Here is a 21,706-nt window from a genome sequence, read left to right on the forward strand (position 1 = left end):
CATAAACATGTGTGATGTCACTGCTTGATTTATGTTGATTTTATGTTGGCACCAGCTTTATGCATTTGGAGCAACCTCAAAATGGCATTTTTCATCCATATCTTTTTCTTACGGCCATGCTTTGGTGCATACAATCACATCAGTGAGATGATTTTGTGTCTACATTAAAACAATTGTTCATACTGCATGAAGCTATGCTGATTTTAAACATTCATGCCAAATAAAGGATGAAATTGTAACTAAGCAAATTGATCAAAACCGTATTTATTTAACAGTTAAAGCAGTGGCACAAACATGTCACAAACAAGTCTTGAACCAGGCCAAGAGGTCTGGACCTTGACATGGGGGTCTTGACACAGGCTTGAAGGTCTGAACATGGGTATGGAGGTCAGGATCCATTGTTGGAAAACTGTACACAAACAACATAAAAATGCAACAATTAACAACCAAAGTACATGTTTCCCTTTTGGCGTGTCCCTCTGAAGGGGCCGCCACAGCAAGTCATCACAACCTAATTGGCACATGTTTTAGGCATCTGGCGTAAAACATGTGCCAATTAGGTTGCGATGATTTGCATCCATGCCTGGGTACTCAGGCATGGATGCAAATCATGAGCACCTTCAGGTCTAGAGGTCTACACATAGGTCTGGACAGTTGGACCTGGGTCTGGGTATTATTACCCAGGTGGTATGGATCTTTGCTTGGAGGTCTGTCCCCAGGCCTGGAGGTCTGGACCTATGAATGGAGGTCTGGACACGGTCCTGGAGGTCTTGACATGAGTATCGACATCGGTACATGTGCCTGGGTCTGGACACAAGTCTGGGATCTAGCACCCAGGCCTGGAGTTCTGGACCCTGGTCTGGAGTGTGCCTGTCCCTGGACTAGTCCTGGGGAACTAAGCTATGAATTAAGCTGGATGCTGAGTCTCCCATGTGGAGCACTGCAGCAAATCAGATTTTCAAGTTGGCTAGTTTTGTAGCACACTTGATTTCCTAAGTTTTGATATATAACTTAACATATGTTTAAGAGGACTTTGGTGGAAGTGGAGAGGGTTTTGGACCAATTTCAGATTTTTCTGAAAACGTAATCTGTGATTGTGTCGATGACATAAAGAATATGAGAATTTTCTTTCATAAAGTAAAAGGTTAATATTTTGTAATCCGTTTAAACTTTGAAGGTTAAAGACTGAGCTGGTTTATGGCTCATGTCAACTGAGTCTTATTTATTTCAATCGGACGAAAAGTTGCATTTCTTTATGAAGTACACAAACGGCATCAGACTTTTGTACAGCAGAAGTCAAACTACACTAGTCCCCATAAAGACGCAAGCCAGTTTCAGATGATAAAATCGTGAAGTTATTAGTTTTTATTTACACATTACTGGTCAGGGGAAGGGTTGAGATATGTGCGTGTGTTTTTAAGTGTAAAAATGTTCTTATTTGTATGTTGATATAACTTTTATATATTATGGGGGTGGAATCGAAGATGTAGTCAGACATCGGAATTCGTGACAGAAAGAGTAGAACAAAAGCGAAGTAAACCCAAAACAGTGGTAATGTGTGCCTTAATGCTATCAGTATTTGTACTCATAATGAATGTCTGTGTTTTGATTCAGTTGTGCACCAAAATCCATTTAAAAAAAAAAAAAAGCTTTTTTTGGCATATTTTGTCACAATTAAAATTGAGTTTTTTGAGATTAATCGCAAACTTTCTATTTAATTGTATACATTTTTTTAAATTGAGTCTTCACCATTTGTATTTTTATATTTAGTATATTTACATGTTTTTTGTGTCTTTGTGTGTTTGTTCTTAGATTTTTTAAATTTATTTGTACATTTCGTTTATTGATTTTTAGGGTTTCATGTGTATATGTTGTGTTTATTGATTTTAATGTTTGTTTTGTGTATTTATATATTTTTTGTTTGTGCATTTTTTTTTTTTTTTTTGCTTTTGTTTATGTGTATTATTTTGTTTTTGTTTATGTGTATTTTGATTGCTAGTTGTGGCAGTGGTTCAGGTGGTAGAGCCGCTTGTCTTTTGACATGACGGCCGGTGGTTTAAGTCCTGCTTCCCTACGGTACTGCTAAATACAGAGGTTTGAGTCAGGAAGGGCATCTGATGTACATTTATACATATGTATATTTCACTTTAGAATAGTTTTCAAACAACATGAACCTTCTTGTGACATATAAACAGTTTTGTGATGCAACGCCACACAGATGAAGCAAACTTTTGCTGCTTTCCTGGTCTTCCAGTTATTTCCTCTTTAAAAACTTCAAGAAAAATTTCATCCGATATTGGCTGCTCTAAATTACTGAAACCCACCATCATACCATGTGGGTTCATGATACGTTCGTACGCCCCTTTGTACATGTTTTTGTCTAGATTTTTAAACTTCCATGATGAAATTTTGAAGTCTACCTTTTCAACTTCAGCCCACATTTTATCGTACAGACGCTCGTACAGGTCTTTGTAGTTCTTCTTGGAATACAGTAAATTAGCATTTGTAAAGAGACGAGAAATGATGGAAATAGTCATTTTGTCAACATAAAACTCACATTTTTTTGTCTTTTCAATCTCTCTTGTTCACATATGACATCCAAGTCTGTCTCTGAACTGGAGGATTCAGACTGAGATCTGGTCTTCATCCGGTGAGTCCAAAACATCGGGGCTCTCTGGAGATTTACTTTTAAATTTGTTGATGAACTGGCTGAACCTGGACGCAGGCTTCTTTGAGATGTGTTTTTCAAATGAGCTGACAATAACCTCATCTGTCAATCGGTCTCTGATCAGAAGACATTTCTCAGCAATTAATTGCTGAGAAAGCATCCCTTAGTTATGCTGCTATAGGTTTAGACTGCTGAGGGATATTTCCTGGTACACTGAGCTTCTTTCTTTTTCTCTTTATCTCTTTCTTTTACCCCCCCCCATAACAGTGTTGCATCATTAACATGTATGTCTCCTGTCTCAGCAGGTCTCCCTGGCCGGGAGTAGCAGTTCCTGTTGTCTGTTGTCTTTCTGTCCTCTTCCCCCCACACAGCAGAGGCAGATGGCTGCCTGTCCTGAGCCGGGTTCTGCCGGAGGTTTCCTTCCTGTTAAAAGGGAGTTTTTTCCTTCCCACTGTCGCCAGTGTGCTTGCTCAGGATGGGAGATTGAGTTGGACTCAACTCAATCTGTTGGTTTCCTTATATAGGCTATTATGAATTGGCCTTCATTATGTTTTCCCCTCTGTCTGTAAAGCGTCTTGAGATGGCATTGCCGTGATTTGACGCTATATAAATAAAGTTGAATAGAATTAATTGTGGAATGGAAAAATATTTACAGAGGTCCTTGTAGATGTCCCTTTCCAGTTTTGTAAGATTTACAAGGGGAATGTTGACGTTTAATTGCTCAACTTCCACCCACATTTTCTTGCAGAGACGCCGTTTGAAAGCATCAGAGTCATACTGGGAACATGCCATCTGTGCCTTTCTGAAGAAGCGCAAAATTAAATTTTCCACGAGTGTTTTCACCAACATTTTGGCCCATTCTTTGTGGTGTTGGTCCTGATGTCTCTCTTCAGATTTGTCAGGAGCTGCTAACAACTTGAAAAATGGTGTCAAGTCTGGAGAAGGGTACTGCATTGCCTGTTCTCGCTTGTTTACAGCTTCAGGCTTCTTCTTCAGAAGACGTAGAGACTCCACATCGGGAATTGTTTTGGATATTCCAGGCAAGGAAGATTCTTCATCTTTAAAACATGAGATTGAAAATCTCTTTGCATGCCTTTTTGGGGACTGTTTCTTGTGGCGCCTGATCTTACTGGATGAAATCGGCTTTTGGAACACAGTCCTGTTTTAGAGGACTCTGGGACTCCATATGTGGGATTTCTCTGGACTCAACAGGTCTGAGTGATGAGCCCTCCTCAGCTTGTTTTTTAACATCTCTTTTTTGCTTACGTGTAGATTTTGAGAGGGAAGCACTTGTCTCTCCCAGATTTTTGACATCTGAAAGGTCTTGAATCTGTCCAGATTCAGATGATCTGTCAACAGGTGATTTCTCCACGTCTGAACTTTTAACGTGAGCTTCGGTTTCTGTGGACTTTGCCTCCATGTCGTCCACCGTTTCAGTTCAGGGAGTTTGGATTTCTTTTTTAGTTTGCCAATGGCTTGAAACAACTTTCTCAGCATTATGCATGTGTTTGAGACCATTCCATCAACATTTTTGATGGGAGAGTTGGACTTTTCACTGTCAGCATTCACTCTGTCACCTCTTCCACAATTAAACTTGTCAGAGAGTCAGATTTCTCCAGTTCGATGTCTTCTTTGATTTTCAAAACTTTTGCAAAAGTCTTGGGAACAGCGTCACCTACTGTGGCCAAAACATCCTCCTTGGATATTTGACATTGTGCGTGAATCTTCTCTTTGACTAAATTTGTGACAATTGTCACTATTTCAAACAACAGACCTTTTAAAATAATGTTGCTCTCCTCATCTGGGTTTCCTGATACCAGTTTGCGCATTGAGTCCGGTTCAGCTGACCAAAACAGGATTCAACCACCGGTTGAATCAAATCCATTAAATTGGCCTTAGGCGTGTGTTTGGTTGGTAAACTGATTGTTCTATCCATGGTGTTGTTCATTTTCGTTGCGTAAAGACGTGTTAAATAAAAGTCGCGTTTTCAATACGTGGTTCAATTTTAACAAACGTATGCGCTGATTCTTCTGCTTGTATCTGTAAAATGACAGAATGTCTCAACGTTGTGACTCTTATAACCTGTTTTTATGACATCACTGAGATCAAAGGACTGAAAGAATGTTCCCTCTGCTGCTAGGAGACGTAGTCTATCAAAGGAATTCCATTCTATTAGCCCCACCCCATCGCGACGATGCTGTTGCTAGGTGATGTTTTCAACTCAAAAATAATTTGCAATTAAAGGACATTTGTGTAGAAACATTTCAGATTAAAAGAAAAATTCTACATTTTTATTTTGTTCATTTTTTAAGCTTATTGCTCTTTTTTCCCAAATAAATGAGTTACACAAGAAGGCATAAAGCAGGTTTCATTTGCAGGATTTTTACTAAACTCCAACTCTTTTTACACAAAAATGAATGTAATCCGGTGTCTTACAGAGTTCAGTTTAAATCAGTATATTCCATCCTTTATCACTGCATGTGTGCAGGGTCATTTTCAGAACAATCTTCGTATAAATGGCTGAAGAAGATAAATATTAAGTGTTAATATGAATCTTATATTTATGAACCGCCTCACACAGCTCTTTTTGCTGTAGTTTTAACCTGTTTTCCTTACTAGACATCTCTGCAGAGTGAAATATTATTGATAAACTACACATAGAAGGCATCTAAGTGTGTGTATATTATATATATATATATATATATATATATATATATATATATATATATATATATATATATATATAAATATATATATATGTATAATCAATTTCTCTTCATTGTTATGCATTATGTGCAGTGAACATGACTGAGGTTAATTATGGATTCTTAATTTTTAAATATTTTTAGAAAAAGATGCTAGCGCCATCTCAACGCTTCCCCTCCCGCCCAGATCCAGAAGTTAAAGCGGTGCGGGATTCTCTGCAGCTCGCCACTGTAAGTAAAGTCCTATATGATTATTTCTTTTTCTTGTGGCAGTTCTCAGTAAGGATATACATACCGACGATAGGCTGACGAATGAAGTAGCTACGCACAGGACTATCATTTTCAGGACATTTCATTTTATTATTTTTTATTTATTTATTTATTTATTTTTTTATTTATTTATTTATTTTAGTTCTTGAAAACATGAAAATAGAGAACTGATTCAATTTTGGTGGTGATCCAGATCACCGTTTGGATCCAGGAACCTCTTATTGGCGAATGTTTGCTGTCTCTGAGTGATTTTTTCATTAAAAGAATGTTTTTTAAGTTTGTGTTTGTCAAGACTAAGTCGTAGCTATGTGTGGATTGATAATGAAATTGTTTTTCAATTCTTCTCATACCATGAATTTAATACATATTTTTTCATTAATTCTCATATTAAATCTTATGTGGTGGCAAAGAAAGTAGCCTATATTAGGAAAGACCAGCGCCATTTAAATGATGACACTCCTTAAACTTGCCGACACGCGGTCACGTGGTTCATGTAGACCAACGACTGTGTCTCAATTCAGGGTCTGCACACTTACAAGTGTAAAGACTACGTAGACTACTTAGTGTTCTTCATAGTCTGCACACTCCGAGCTGCGCTTACTGTCAGTAAAATGAGACGTACGAGAATTACCCATAGTGCTGCAGTCCTCCGTTGCCTAGCAACTACATATGCCAAGTTTAGCTAGTTACTGATCCCATTCTTCCGCAAAAAGACATAAATATTTTTTAAAATGACAAAATTGTGCCAGTAATTTTCATTTTATTAATTTTCATTTTCCTTTGTGTCTAAATGATAAACATGGAGGAGGCGGTTCAGACGAGCTCTCCTCTGGCTGTCTGCTCATCTTGTCAAGCTGATGTTAACTTCAGTGAAAAATACTCCTTGTTAGAGACATATACGGTCGTCCTCATTTGTATTCATACACTCCCACTGAAGAAGAAAAACTGCTCAAAATTATTTGATCATATTACTGTTTGAGACAATTGTCATGTTTTAATAAAAAAGATCTTTTCTAATTATGTTGCTACCAGGTTTACATACAGCATGATAACATTAAAAGCATAGTTTGATGAAGATAACTAATCAACTATATGTCATGTGATGCTTGTACTTTCAGTATGCCTGCGTTGATGCAGGCTTGACCCGGCAGGAAGTGTTTAACCAATGCTCGGTGGCCTGCAAGGGTGCCCTTGAGGTCCTCATAAAACAAACCCGACTGAAAAAGGCAGCTGAGCAGAGGGCCATTCTGCTGTCTGCAGAGCTAGAAAAAATGAAAAAACAAAAAGAAGAAGCTGAGGAGAAGCTTGAGGTGCTGGAGGCCTCAGCTGCTTTTGCCAGGGAAGGTAAGCTTTTTGTGTTCTTATTGTTAATAATGCCTGTATTGTAGTTGAAATGTAAAATTAAATTCTTTATCATGGCTCTAGGTTTGGTTGGGGATTATGTTACATTTTTATTTAAAAAGTGGAAAGCTTCTAAAGTCGCCTTTGAGTTGACAAGTGTCGCCCTTACATGTGGCTTTGGTACAGCGCCCTTTTTCTTTGACATGCAGTGCTACACTGAACACTACAGTTTCTCTACACCAGTATTTAAAAGTTGATCAGGGCAGGTATTCGGATATAAACTGTGTTGAATTAAATCAGTCTAAAAACCTGCATCCCTGTGCCGTCATCCCTGCATCTGAGTCCACACCTTCACCTCCTACATCACCAGCGTGACATGAAGTCAATAGTGAGTTTTACAAACAAGAAGGTTAAACTGGAATTTTTGGTATTTGGTTTATTTTTCTAAGAAATAATCAATATTTTAAAAGCTTTATTAATGTAGTGTCATTAAAGTAAACCTAAAATACAATTAACTTTTGTGAGTTGGAAGTTTTATGATTTAATTGCGGCTGAATTTTGCCGTGGTTCCTGAGCATGTACGTACTACGTCAACATGCATTGGATTATGGGTCCTGTAGTGTGGCGCTTACAGGATATAACTTAAAAAATTAGCCACCGTGAGTGAGAGTGAGAAAAATAGTTTGAATTTCAAACTGTGTGCAACGTGGAGAGAATCACTTGGAAGATGGTTGGATATTTTAAGTTTCTTGATGCCAGTAGAGATGATCTGAAGGCATGTTTGTAAAATGGGTGGGTCTGCACTGTCTCAGGTCTTCTTGATTAATGAACTGATACTGGTTTAGATATTTTTTATGTCAATTCGTTGCTTCAATATATTAAAGTACTTTAGTGGTATTTAGTGTTTTTGTGCATTAGCTGTAGACTCACGCGAGGAAGCGTTGACTTGGCTTTATTACCTGCTAATACCATTAATGTCCTACTTTAATGTTGGATAAACAAATGATCTGTTGTTCGATTATGGTGTAGTGTAAATCAAAGTAAGACGTTATTAACAGATGTGGTTACATGCTGAAGAAACAGGATCATGATTGTGTAGATGTATTTCAGATGCTGACGAAAGAACGCCTCACAGTCGCCATAGCAACGTAGTCTAGCGTCTGAATCACGTAAACGAGGCCTTACATGTGGTTGTCTGTACGTGTTCAGATATTTTAACAATTCATCCAAACAGTGTTTGGATCATATTAGTTCTAGGAGCTCAATCAAGACTTTATAACACGCGTTCTGTGGAAACGTTAATTGTTGCAGGAGTTCAGGTATTTCAGAGGCACATCAATTAGTGTGCTAATAGGTAATTAACTGCGGTACAATTCTTGTGTTGGTTTTTGCCAGTAAATACAGTTTTGTTCACCTGTGGATATAAAAATGGAGTCAATTCGTAAAGGTTACTAAAGACGGAAATAATTATTGCTGCAATGCACATTTGCTGTTTCCGGTGTATGGACTGTGCTTTTATTTTGGCATTTATTTCCCCTGTTGTGTTCCAACGTCCTGCAGCACGTATTTTGATTCTGAACAATACACCAATAGAGTTCGTTTGTTTACTGTACGTACAGTGTGATTTGATCCCAGGAATTTAATTTGAGAAGGTTTATAGACGCTTGGAAGCCCGCGTTTATTCAGTTTGCATGTCGAATTTCTGTGTGAGCATATTGTGATCCCAGTAAGAGACAGGCAAACTTTTTCCTAAGTGCACGAAGGAGTATTGGTCTGTTGTAGAGTTTCATCTGAACGTTTCAGCTGACGTTGAGTTTTCTAAGGTAAGTTGATGTTAAAGAATAGTGAAGGAAAGAGCCTCCAAGAAGTCAAGCAAACAAATGCTTCTCAACCCGGCTCCTTTATTTTTGTCGCAGGTTGGGCAGAGATGGACTGGCAGAAAATGGAAGGCAGGAGGAAGCTAGAAACTGGGAGGCAGGCTGAGCTGGTTGGCACTGGAAAACAAGACAGGGGTTTCTTTAGATTCTCTTATTTAGTTCACAAACACAAGAAGCTGATTGGCCATACAATACCGCTGGCAAGCAGACGAACTGGCATTGGCTGGAGAGCAGTCCTCAGTCTTATCCACCAGGCTGGAACGAGGAACAGCTGCAGCCAGTCAGTCAGGACACACCTGAGGAAAATCACATCCTGCCAGGCCCAACAAGTAGATGTGTATTTAAAAAAAAGTGTTTCCATGAAAGCTGGGTCCAAGTTCTCAGTTGAGCTGCTAACATTAATAGAGTGTAACAAATAATTGTCTTTTTTGAGCTGAGGTGAACATGAATGCAAAACACAAGTTAATGTAAGTCAGCGCTAAATTGTCAACTGTTCTGATGGGACAAATAGATATAAGTAATGAGTAGAGGTTCTGATACGAACCAGTTGAATTACTGTATACTATGCATGTGAAGGTCTGATACAGGACAGATTTGTTCCATAGTACGTCAGGAAAAGCAATGTAGAGCTATTTGCTAAATGATGAATTGTAAGGTCTTTTTTTCCCCTTTTTTAAATCATGTATTGACTGAGCTGTGTTAAAGTTCTGTAGTCTGGTTGGTTGCAAAACAAATTATTAGCTGTAGGATTCTAAAACAATAATTACCATTAATTTATTACAGAAAAAATAATGCATTTATTTGTAGAACATTAGTGTAAAATATACACAGTACCTTCGCTACTTATCTTAGGGACGACAGCGCTATTTAGCAGGACTTAAAAAATATGTAGTTTCCTCTTGTACATTAGATGCTTTAGCATTTATTGTAAAATGCTTTTAGGTTTATTCTATTATTAAAAGTTGCTGCCATTAAGTTGACCTGTGTTTTTAAAAGGACAACATGTGCTCTGGTTGTTCCCAAAATTCCAGCATGTCACTTAATTTTGATCAAGATTTTAGCTGAGGCAATTAAATTTGAAATAAATGATTGGTGCCTTGATGCTTTAGATTAGCAAATTACTTTAAAAATAATTAGTATTAATTGCATAGTGAGTTTATGTAGTATTTAATCATACATACTTAACTCATACCATTCTTACTTTGTGTATTTATGCCGTAAATTTATCTTCTCTTTATATATTTAATAGAAAATACAGAGAATTGTTATACTTGATGAATATAATTTTATGTTGATTGGAAGTTGCTGTGAAAGTATATGTGTACATTAATTAAATGGGATGTTGCTTGTTGAGGCTGAATAATTACAAGGTGACGTTGAGCAACGACGCAGCCACTGCCAAGCTGCTCGACGGCTTAAAGATTGGGGATAATAGGGTGTGTGGAAACAAACTGATCAATGACGAGCTTGTGGTATCGTTTCTAAATATGCCTGTGTATATTGCAGATGACACCATTGTTGAATGTCTGTGCAGCTGAGATGTAGGGCCCATCTCGACGATCAGGCGACGGATCTGGCCAGGAACGACCATCGCTGATGTGAAAGTGCGCTTCACTGACACTGTGCAGTTGTTGCCTTATTCTGCGAAGTTCATGACTGTGACGGAAGCGCAGTTTTTTCAGGTCATACATGACTGGCCGTCCAGAGTGTGTCGCCTATGCCTGCAGCCAGGCCACATTCTGAGGGAATGTCCCGATTTCACGTGTCATAAATGTAAGGGGCAGGGACACTATGCTAGGGAATGCGTACGTCAGGATGGTCGTTGGGTGGGGTTGAATGATGAGGTTTCTGCTCCTGAGGTTTCCACTGTTGATGGCGGCAGTGAGGATTGAGTGGCCGTGCCCGATGGTTCGGCTCCTGACAGGATAGTCTGTCAGCTTTCTTTTAGTTTTAGGTTTTTTTTGTTTTTTAGTCCTACGGTCGACTGGCGCCGTCCCCTTGGTTGGCCCCGCTGTTCTGGCTTTTCGGTTTGGGGGTGGTACGTCTGCCAAAGACTTTTTATCCCTAAAGACTGCAGTGATATACAGGGTGCTGCTGTCGACTGTGGTGACACCGCCAGCTGCTGTTGGCAGATTGGTGGAATCTTTCCCGGGTCTTGCCGTGTCCTCTGTATTTGGTGCCCCGTCGTGTTCATGGCTGCTGTCGCCCCGCAGGGACACACTTTAGGATTATGCATGTTTAACCCTCCTCCTTTATCTGGGCTTGGAACTGGCACAGTGACCCAAAAAAGACACTTTGACAGAGATACGTTTATTTTTATTAGAATTTTTTTTTTTGTTGTTGTTGTAGCTTTCTTACTTTTAGTTTAGTTTTTTTTTTTTTAGTTTTAGCTTGCTTTGGGTTGAAATATTATAAGGCTTTGCTTTATGGATATGTTTTTGAGTTGTGAATTTTTTTTGCAGAGTTTAGCATAGAAATCAGTCTTATAACACAGGCAGAATGTCCTCGTATCGTCTCCAATAAACAGCTTCAGCCAGCTTTTAATTCAGGATTTGATTCCCACTCCTTTCTGTACTTTCTAGAGACATGACGAGCTAGATAAATATTTAGCTTGTGTCACACACACAGTGGATGAGGTGAGTAAGTGACAGAGGCTGTGAATGTAATCAAATAGAATTAATTATTTTTGCATGACATGAAGAATTTTGTAATTTAGGTCCCACTCTGTAATCCAGAGCGGGATCAGTGGTGGATTTGACTGTTCATTGTGACTGTAGGTGGAGTCGTGCAGGTGTCCTCTCTGCTCCTCTGACTGGCTGCAGCTGCAGCCGGAGCGACTGAGTGCTTTAGGACGGGGAGAGACTCTCCTTCTGACAATAACTTTACAATATGCGCTTTAAAGTCAGTCGCCAAAACACCAGGAAAGTCTCCAATAACTCCAGTAAAAGTTGCTAGATTTGTCGCTAGTCGCTTTTCACATAAAAAAGTTGCCAGATTTAGCAAAAAGTCGCCTAGTTGGCAACACAGCTGACTCCCACAGATGAGAAGCTGGCAGTTAATGCAATTAATCAGAGATCAGGCTGACATTTTGACAGCTGTTCATGACCATTTTCCATACCATTTTTCATGTTTGTGAGGTGAGGTTGTGGTTGTTTTTGTGTAGGTTTTTCTATTTTTCATTGTTTTTCTCTTTTCTTCTTCTTTTATTTCTCCTTTTCTTTATCCCTATGGGGACCAAGGGTATTTTATGGAAATAAGCCTCGCCTGACTTTTTTTTTTTAGTTTAAATGCTAATAAACACCACCTTTCAATGCCCCATAATGTCCTATACCTTGTTTTTTTTTAAAATTTTGAATAGAAATATCATAAACTGCTATGTAAATGACGCTCCTTTGCTTGAAATAAAGGGTATTATATTAAAAAAAAATACAATGAAAAAATAGGCGAAAATTAGAATATCACACTTTATTCCAAAAATAAACAAACTAAATATAAATGAATAAGAAAAACAACACTTGAAAATGAGTGTTTAGGTCCTTTTAGGCAAATCTAAGTCCAATTTTCCTGCAAAAAAGTCTCAAATGTTGCCTGCTGCTGAGTGATAGTTCAAAAAGCAGTTTCGATCTGGGATCACACAGAAAGGCACTTCACACTTTTGACATTTCCATGGAGTGTTCATCTTCTTCCCCTCAGTCTGCCTGCAGGAGGCACAAGTTCTCCTTCTGAAAGAGGCACGCCTCGATGGGTCTTCTTGGTCAGAGATCGCAACAGGGAGGTGTTCTGCAGGCGCTGCTGGGGCAGGAGAGATCTTTATGGGGGTTCCAAGCAGTTGGGCTGTCAGCTTTTCAGTGAACTGCTTGTGTGTCAAAGCCTTCTGTCCCCTGTAAAAGCTTATTTCCTGGTGAAGAATGTAAGCGTTGGTGGTGGCAATATCCAAAAAATGATAAAAGAGAGTCCAGTACCAGCACATGGTTTTGCGATGAGCTGTGTAATATTGCACGAGCTGGTCAGACAGATTGACTCCTCCCATATGTTTATTGTAGTTTACATTCGGGTTTGGGCAAGGAATATGCTGTGTCCCCCATGTGCCTTGCTGGTCCTTGGTGCGTCGAGTCACTTTGTCACCATTGTAAGCGGGATGGACTGTTGAACAAACTGAAACCCCCCCGAGTGTCCATCCATTTTAAAAACACAATGGGGCCATCCCGGATCCACCTGATTGTCCCCCTTGGATCCCTCTTGGAGAGGGCATTTTGCTGTGTGTTGGGGCATCCCTTTCTGTTTTCTCTATAGGTGCCACATGCTCCATTATTGATATTCAGCAAGTCTTTGAATAAACTCGGGTTGGTATAAAAGTTGTCCATATATATGAATGGTAGCCTCCTCCCTGGTAAATTGGATCTATCAGTGACATCACAGGGTCATATGACAGTCCACGCCCCTTGGTGAATTTACACTTCCCTGTATAGATTTTGAAGTCGACTGTATAGCCATGACTGCTGCTAGCACAAATAGCTTGAATCCCCATTTCACAGGTTTTTCTTTCATGTACTGGGTCATTCCAGTGTGGGCTTTGGTGCCCACCATTCGCTCGTCGATGGAGAGGTTCTGCTTGGGATGGTATTGGGATTTGCACGCTGTTGTGAGAGTGTCCAAGAGGGGCCTGATGCGAAAGAGCTTGTCGTGTTCTTCTGTTCCACGTTTGCGGTCATTTTCAACATCCTCTTCTGGGTCACTCATATGAATGGTCCAAGAAATTCTCATTTATCTGTCCCTTGTCATCACTATTGGTGGAAATTGAATGGAAAAAATTGAGTCCCTCCTCCAGTAGTCTCTGAAGTCATTCAGTTTCACAACACAAAGGTGTGAAATGGCAGCTCTGTCTATGAAGAGTGAGAAAAGAGGGGTGTAGTCGGCTGTCATGTCCGGCTGGGGACCAGGATTCCTTTTGGGAACAAATCTTTTCTGGGGTGGGGCAATGTCTTCATCCATAGAAGTTCCCCAGCCAGTCTGTCTACTTTGCAGGCCTGGTGATCTGCTCCGGCCAGGCTGTGTGCACCTTTCTCTTTTCTGTGAAACAACACATCAAATCCCAAAGGAGTTAAAAAAGAAAGAGAAGAGGATGTAGAGCGGCAGTGAGACTGAGATTTCAACCATTTCTCACAACCGTCCTAATGGGTAATGTGAGATTGCTAGCTAACAAGATGGACGAGCTTGTGATGCTAACAAGGTCTCAGAAAGAATACAGAGAGTGAAGTATTATGTGCTTCACCGAGACATCGCTGCATGAACACATCCCTGATTGTAATGTGTCTGTACCGGGCTTTAAAATACTCCGTGTAGACCGCAGTAGACAACACAGTGGAAAGCTAAAGGGTGGTGGAATTGCAGTGCTTGTTAACCAGTGTTGGTGTCATCCTGGACATGTTACTGTCAAGGAGAACATATGCGCAAGAGACATCGAACTGTTAGCTGTGAGTTTCCATTCATATTATTTACCCAGAGAGTAACTGTGTTATTCTAGTAGCAGTTCATATAATACCTAGCACCACACCAGACACAGCCTGTGACGTCATCAGCTCCGTCATTGCTCGGCTACAAACACAGCATCCAAACTCATTCATGGCGATCTCCGGAGACTTCAACAACGTCTCCCTCTCCAGCAGTTTGTCAGCTGCTCCACCAGAGAAAATAAGATGTTGGACTTATTTTATGCAAATTTGAATGTTGTATACAGTTGTTCTGCCCTGCCTCCTTTAGGAAGATCTGACCATAATCTGCTTCTTCTCACTTCCACCTACAATTGTTCAGCAGCAGCCAGTCATCACAAAGATTATCAAGATCAGGCCTGCTGAAGCTGAAAATGCTCTTAGAGGAGGCTTTGAGGCTACAGACTGGAACGTCCTCTGTAAACCTCATGGAGACGACATCAACGCCATGACTGAGTGTGTGACAGATTACATAAACTTCAGCATCGTCCCAACAAGAACAGTGAGGTGCTTCCCCAATAACAAACCCTGGATCTCCAGTGACCGAAAAAAGCTGCTGAACATCAAAAAGAAAGCCTTCATGGATGGAGACAGGGAGTTATTGAGGGCAACACAAAAACAACTTAAAACACAAACTAAGAAGTGCAAGGAGGACTACAGGAAGAAGTTAGAAAGTCCTATCCAGCAGAATATGTGGGATGTGTGGACTGGAATGAAGATCACTGGCTTCACTCTGGGGATGCCGGCATTGTCAGCGATGCCAGGGACCATGTTGTGTTCAATCGAGCATAGCTTTCGAACCATAAAAGATAGAAACTTACATTTTCCCCCTCTTAATCGGGAGACTCTGGGCTTTCAGGCGGTAGTTCTGGCATCACTGTAGCCCATTTATAGGTGATACAGTGTTGTGTCAAGTAGGTGTTCCAATCAGAGCCTTTGTCATGACGCCAAAGACATCATTCCATGATGCCTCAGGAACCGCCTCCAAACAGTGTCAATCACTATGCATCGGTGTCATTAGCTGTCGGATAGCTGCCTTCTGTATTTACAAGGCCAATAAATTATGAAAACAACAGCTTTTACCCATGCATACCATGTATAATTGCTCAAACAAACATTTGCATTACTCAAGTAGTTTATTTCAACATAACGACACGATGGCACACAGTTCCTTGGAGACGAGCAGAGACACTGCCGCATTGAAACGAAGAAGAAGACCAGAGACGGATATGAAGAAGAAGATGAAGAAGAAGAGTCAAATATGATGCACAGAACACACAAAGGGAAATTTCTTCCCAGACTGGTTTTGCTAATGTAACAAAAACCTTGGCAAAACAGAGGTTCACTGCGGCGGAGGTTTAGGCTCAGCTGATGGACAGTAACGCTGAACCCGAGTCAGACATCGAAAGCTTTTCCTCTGGTGATGAGTTGGGACTACCTGGATGGATTGGATCCAGCAGAGGAGTAAGTAAAATAATATTATATTGACAAAATGCATAAGAAGAGCAGAGATAGCAGCTGATCAATGAATGAAAAAAAGTCATACCTTTGGCATTAGTAGCAACACAGTAACTCAGCTTTAGCTTTACTGTAGAATTTACAGTGTAGAACAGAAAATACAATGAGAATCAATTTAGTTTACTATGTATTTAGTTTACAGTGGTGAAACACACACACGCACACACCGCTTCTTTGTCAAAGTTTTTTGATACTGTGCAGCTTTGAAATACATGTTTGATAAAGTAAGTTTTTTTTGTTTGTTTTACAGCATTGAGCCTGTTCGATCAACATCTCCAGAATCATTGTCGAATCTGAGCTCTGCTGTAACGTCACTAACTCCAGCTGAAGAGCCAACCACTTTACACCTTGGCTGGGCACCATCCCACCCTACTCCCACAACATCACAGCACAGCCATGCACAGGTAAGAGGGAGATCAAGGGCCAGAGAAAGGTGCACACAGCCTGGCCGGAGCAGATCACCAGGCCTGCAAAGTAGACAGACTGGCTGGGGAACTTCTATGGATGAAGACATTGCCCCACCCCAGAAAAGATTTGTTCCCAAAAGGAATCCTGGTCCCCAGCCGGACATGACAGCCGACTACACCCCTCTTTTCTCACTCTTCATAGACAGAGCTGCCATTTCACACCTTTGTGTTGTGAAACTGAATGACTTCAGAGACTACTGGAGGAGGGACTCAATTTTTTCCATTCAATTTCCACCAATAGTGATGACAAGGGACAGATAAATGAGAATTTCTTGGACCATTCATATGAGTGACCCAGAAGAGGATGTTGAAAATGACCGCAAACGTGGAACAGAAGAACACGACAAGCTCTTTCGCATCAGGCCCCTCTTGGACACTCTCACAACAGCGTGCAAATCCCAATACCATCCCAAGCAGAACCTCTCCATCGACGAGCGAATGGTGGGCACCAAAGCCCACACTGGAATGACCCAGTACATGAAAGAAAAACCTGTGAAATGGGGATTCAAGCTATTTGTGCTAGCAGCAGTCATGGCTATACAGTCGACTTCAAAATCTATACAGGGAAGTGTAAATTCACCAAGGGGCGTGGACTGTCATATGACCCTGTGATGTCACTGATAGATCCAATTTACCAGGGAGGAGGCTACCATTCATATATATGGACAACTTTTATACCAACCCGAGTTTATTCAAAGACTTGCTGAATATCAATAATGGAGCATGTGGCACCTATAGAGAAAACAGAAAGGGATGCCCCAACACACAGCAAAATGCCCTCTCCAAGAGGGATCCAAGGGGGACAATCAGGTGGATCCGGGATGGCCCCATTGTGTTTTTAAAATGGATGGACACTCGGGGGGTTTCAGTTTGTTCAACAGTCCATCCCGCTTACAATGGTGACAAAGTGACTCGACGCACCAAGGACCAGCAAGGCACATGGGGGACACAGCATATTCCTTGCCCAAACCCGAATGTAAACTACAATAAACATATGGGAGGAGTCAATCTGTCTGACCAGCTCGTGCAATATTACACAGCTCATCGCAAAACCATTTGCTGGTACTGGACTCTCATCATTTTTTGGACATTGCCACCACCAACGCTTACATTCTTCACCAGGAAATAAGCTTTTACAGGGGACAGAAGGCTTTGACACACAAGCAGTTCACTGAAAAGCTGACAGCCCAACTGCTTGGAACCCCCATAAAGATCTCTCCTGCCCCAGCAGCGCCTGCAGAACACCTCCCTGTTGCAATCTCTGACCAAGAAGACCCATCGAGGCGTGCCTCTTTCAGAAGGAGAACTTGTGCCTCCTGCAGGCAGACTGAGGGGAAGAAGATGAACACTCCATGGAAATGCCAAAAGTGTGAAGTGCCTTTCTGTGTGATCCCAGATCAAAACTGCTTTTTGAACTATCACTCAGCAGCAGGCAACATTTGAGACTTTTTTGCAGGAAAATTGGACTTAGATTTGCCTAAAAGGACCTAAACACTCATTTTCAAGTGTTGTTTTTCTTATTCATTTATATTTAGTTTGTTTATTTTTGGAATAAAGTGTGATATTCTAATTTTCGCCTATTTTTTCATTGTATTTTTTTAATATAATACCCTTTATTTCAAGCAAAGGAGCGTCATTTACATAGCAGTTTATGATATTTCTATTCAAAATGAAAAAAAACAAGGTATAGGACATTATGGGACATTGAAAGGTGGTGTTTATTAGCATTTAAACTAAAAAAAAAGTCAGGCGAGGCTTATTTCCATAAAATACCCTTGGTCCCCAAAGGGATAAAGAAAAGGAGAAATAAAAGAAGAAGAAAAGAGAAAAACAATGAAAAAGAGAAAACCGACACAAAAACAACCACAACCTCACCTCACAGACATGAAAAATGGTATGGAAAATGGTCATGAACAGCTGTCAAAATGTCAGGCATATTTAGAAACGATACCACAAGCTCGTCATTGATCAGTTTGTTTCCACACACCCTATTATCCCCAATCTTTAAGCCGTCGAGCAGCTTGGCAGTGGCTGCGTCGTTGCTCAACGTCACCTTGTAATTATTCAGCCTCAACAAGCGACATCCCATTTAATTAATGTACACATACTTTCACAGCAACTTCCAATCAACATAAAATTATATTCATCAAGTATAACAATTCTCTGTATTTTCTATTAAATATATAAAGAGAAGATAAATTTACGGCATAAATACACAAAGTAAGAATGGTATGAGTTAAGTATGTATGACTAAATACTACATAAACTCACTATGCAATTAATACTAATTATTTTTAAAGTAATTTGCTAATCTAAAGCATCAAGGCACCAATCACTTATTTCAAATTTAATTGCCTAAGCTAAAATCTTGATTAAAATTAAGTGACATGCTGGAATTTTGGGAACAACCAGAGCACATGTTGTCCTTTTAAAAACACAGGTCAACTTAATGGCAGCAACTTTTAATAATAGAATAAACCTAAAAGCATTTTACAATAAATGCTAAAGCATCTAATGTACAAGAGGAAACTACATATTTTTTAAGTCCTGCTAAATAGCGCTGTCGTCCCTAAGATAAGTAGCGAAGGTACTGTGTATATTTTACACTAATGTTCTACAAATAAATGCATTATTTTTTCTGTAATAAATTAATGGTAATTATTGTTTTAGAATCCTACAGCTAATAATTTGTTTTGCAACCAACCAGACTACAGAACTTTAACAGCTCAGTCAATACATGATTTAAAAAAGGGGAAAAAAAGACCTTACAATTCATCATTTAGCAAATAGCTCTACATTGCTTTTCCTGACGTACTATGGAACAAATCTGTCCTGTATCAGGCCTTCACATGCATAGTATACAGTAATTCAACTGGTTCGTATCAGAACCTCTACTCATTACTTATATCTATTTGTCCCATCAGAACAGTTGACAATTTAGCGCTGACTTACATTAACTTGTGTTTTGCATTCATGTTCACCTGAGCTCAAAAAAGACAATTATTTGTTACACTCTATTAATGTTAGCAGCTCAACTGAGAACTTGGACCCAGCTTTCATGGAAACACTTTTTTTTAAATACACATCTACTTGTTGGGCCTGGCAGGATGTGATTTTCCTCAGGTGTGTCCTGACTGACTGGCTGCAGCTGTTCCTCGTTCCAGCCTGGTGGATAAGACTGAGGACTGCTCTCCAGCCAATGCCAGTTCGTCTGCTTGCCAGCGGTATTGTATGGCCAATCAGCTTCTTGTGTTTGTGAACTAAATAAGAGAATCTAAAGAAACCCCTGTCTTGTTTTCCAGTGCCAACCAGCTCAGCCTGCCTCCCAGTTTCTAGCTTCCTCCTGCCTTCCATTTTCTGCCAGTCCATCTCTGCCCAACCTGCGACAAAAATAAAGGAGCCGGCTTGAGAAGCATTTGTTTGCTTGTGTAACACTCTCAGTTACTTGTAGGTATCACTAAAGCTTAATTTCACCAATACCTAATGTAAAGGAGCTTTGGAAAGATTTGGGCCAGAAGATAGGTTCGGCTACTAACAGGAGCGGTGACATGAATGAGACTCAGACAACGGCTAAAAGTTTGAAAAGGCCGGCTTGTATTTTTTAAATAAAATAAAATAAAAAATAAAATCTTTTCTTTTTAAATAAATGTTTTCTCGTTTGGTACCAACAGTTGTCTCGATAACTTTGTCTACAATCACAAAAGTTACCTACAATTCTTACCTGGGTGCACCCTTCTAATTGTACAATCCAGTTTTCAAATCAAAATAAATCACAGTTTCAATAGCATGAACAGTTGACATCACTCAGACCTCAAACAATTCAGTTCTCAACAACAAAACCCAAATGTTACTAACGGATTTCCACTAGCCCGCACCAAGTCCACTTCCTGCCCGTGAAGGTGTGTAGAGTCCGCAAAAGTCCTTAAGAGTTCCAAATAAAACGTCCAAGAGTTCAGGGGAATGTGTGTATGTGTGTTTCAAAAAGGGGCAGCAAATGACGAATGGTGTGGAAGGGTTTTTTTTTTTGTTGCAGCTGGCCTACCACACTGGACCGTGCAGTAGAGAGATGAGCTGACCAGTTCGTTCCAGGGATTGGCTCGCCATCAATAACAGGTCCTCCCAACTAAAAAACCTGACCTGTCAACAACAGTGTCATAAAATACTATATGTTTTCAAATAATTGCATTTCTCAATTAGTTAGCTTGTAAAAGTACTGCTCGTAACATTAACCATGTTTACAGTTCAAAATAAAACAGTAGAAAAATATCACATTTGCATCTGTTTCAATATTTCACCTCAATATACATTCAGAATCTTAATAGCAAAATAAACAACAGGGCATTGCCTCAAGTTTTAGAAAAATAAAATATTAATTCAGCAAAATCAAGGCAAATAACAAAGTGCATTTTAGAACCATTTCTTCTCACAAAACCACAAAAAGTGCAAATTAAACCATGAAAGTATAAAATAAAATGCTCACCGATCTCACAAGAGTTCAAGGCAGGGAGCACAAAATGGTGGCGCCTCGTTGCCTTTGCTGTCTACAACCAAAAGTAAAGAGCACTAAAACTAGTTAATATTTCGATCTTGCAACATTGTCTTAGCAATATAGATGTGTAAAAGCATGCCTAGCATTAGCATGTGGCTGCTAACTCTTCCTTTTACAACGTTTTTATACCTCTTTCTGCAGTTTTCCGTCCGGTTTTCACAGCAGAGTTCTCAAGGCTCATGTCTCGCGGGCTAGAGGGAGAAGGAGGCTACTCCCACAGACACGGACACGGAGGGCGGGACAATGTGCTGTTTACTAGCAGCTCATTGGCTGAGAACAATACTTGAGCAACAGCTCATTGGCTAAGAGCGAAGGGGAACTTTAACTCTATAAATGCTGTAGCTTATTTACTAGAAGACAGCAAAACAGCATGTATCACTAGGTTTAGCATGATGCACTGATTTTAAGGCATTTATTGATAGCCATATTTAAATGTGGGCTACACCCTCCCCACTTAGAAGGTATGCACGTCCCTGTGCATCCGAATAGCTAAACGGTTGCATAGAGCTTGTAATAGCTTCGTTTAGGCTATTAAATACTGCATCTACAACGTACAGTAAGGGATTGCCTAAGGTTGAATACTGCAACCTCTCTGGTCTCTCATGTGACCTTTGAGATCTACGAGGAAGATTTTGACTTTCCTGAGAGATATTCGGTGAGTCAAGTGAACTAGGCTGCTCAGTTAACACTTCAGTTTGGGGAATCTCATTGGGACACTCAGGCAATGTTACATTATCACTGGGTAGTGTTTGTTCACTAGGTTGTTGGTTTTCTTCCACTGTATCATCAACATTACTGGCATTTTCCAGAGAACAGGGTTCA

The 21,706-nt window shown here is 40.0% G+C and overlaps 1 long non-coding RNA gene across 1 annotated transcript; it reads right to left on the bottom strand.

Annotated features, from left to right (window-relative positions):
- Positions 1 to 283: 283 nt before the first annotated feature.
- Positions 284 to 21,070, bottom strand: LOC306773768. The gene is made up of 4 exons (XR_013771811.1): positions 21,014 to 21,070; positions 20,816 to 20,876; positions 20,378 to 20,472; positions 284 to 409 (listed from the first exon to the last, which is right to left on the bottom strand). It is a non-coding gene; the product is annotated as an uncharacterized lncRNA (long non-coding RNA).
- Between the last annotated feature and the right edge of the window lie 636 nt (positions 21,071 to 21,706).

This window comes from Telmatherina bonti (genome assembly GCF_933228915.1).
Source record: "Telmatherina bonti genome assembly, chromosome: 24".
Taxonomy (NCBI): Eukaryota; Metazoa; Chordata; class Actinopteri; order Atheriniformes; family Telmatherinidae; genus Telmatherina; species Telmatherina bonti.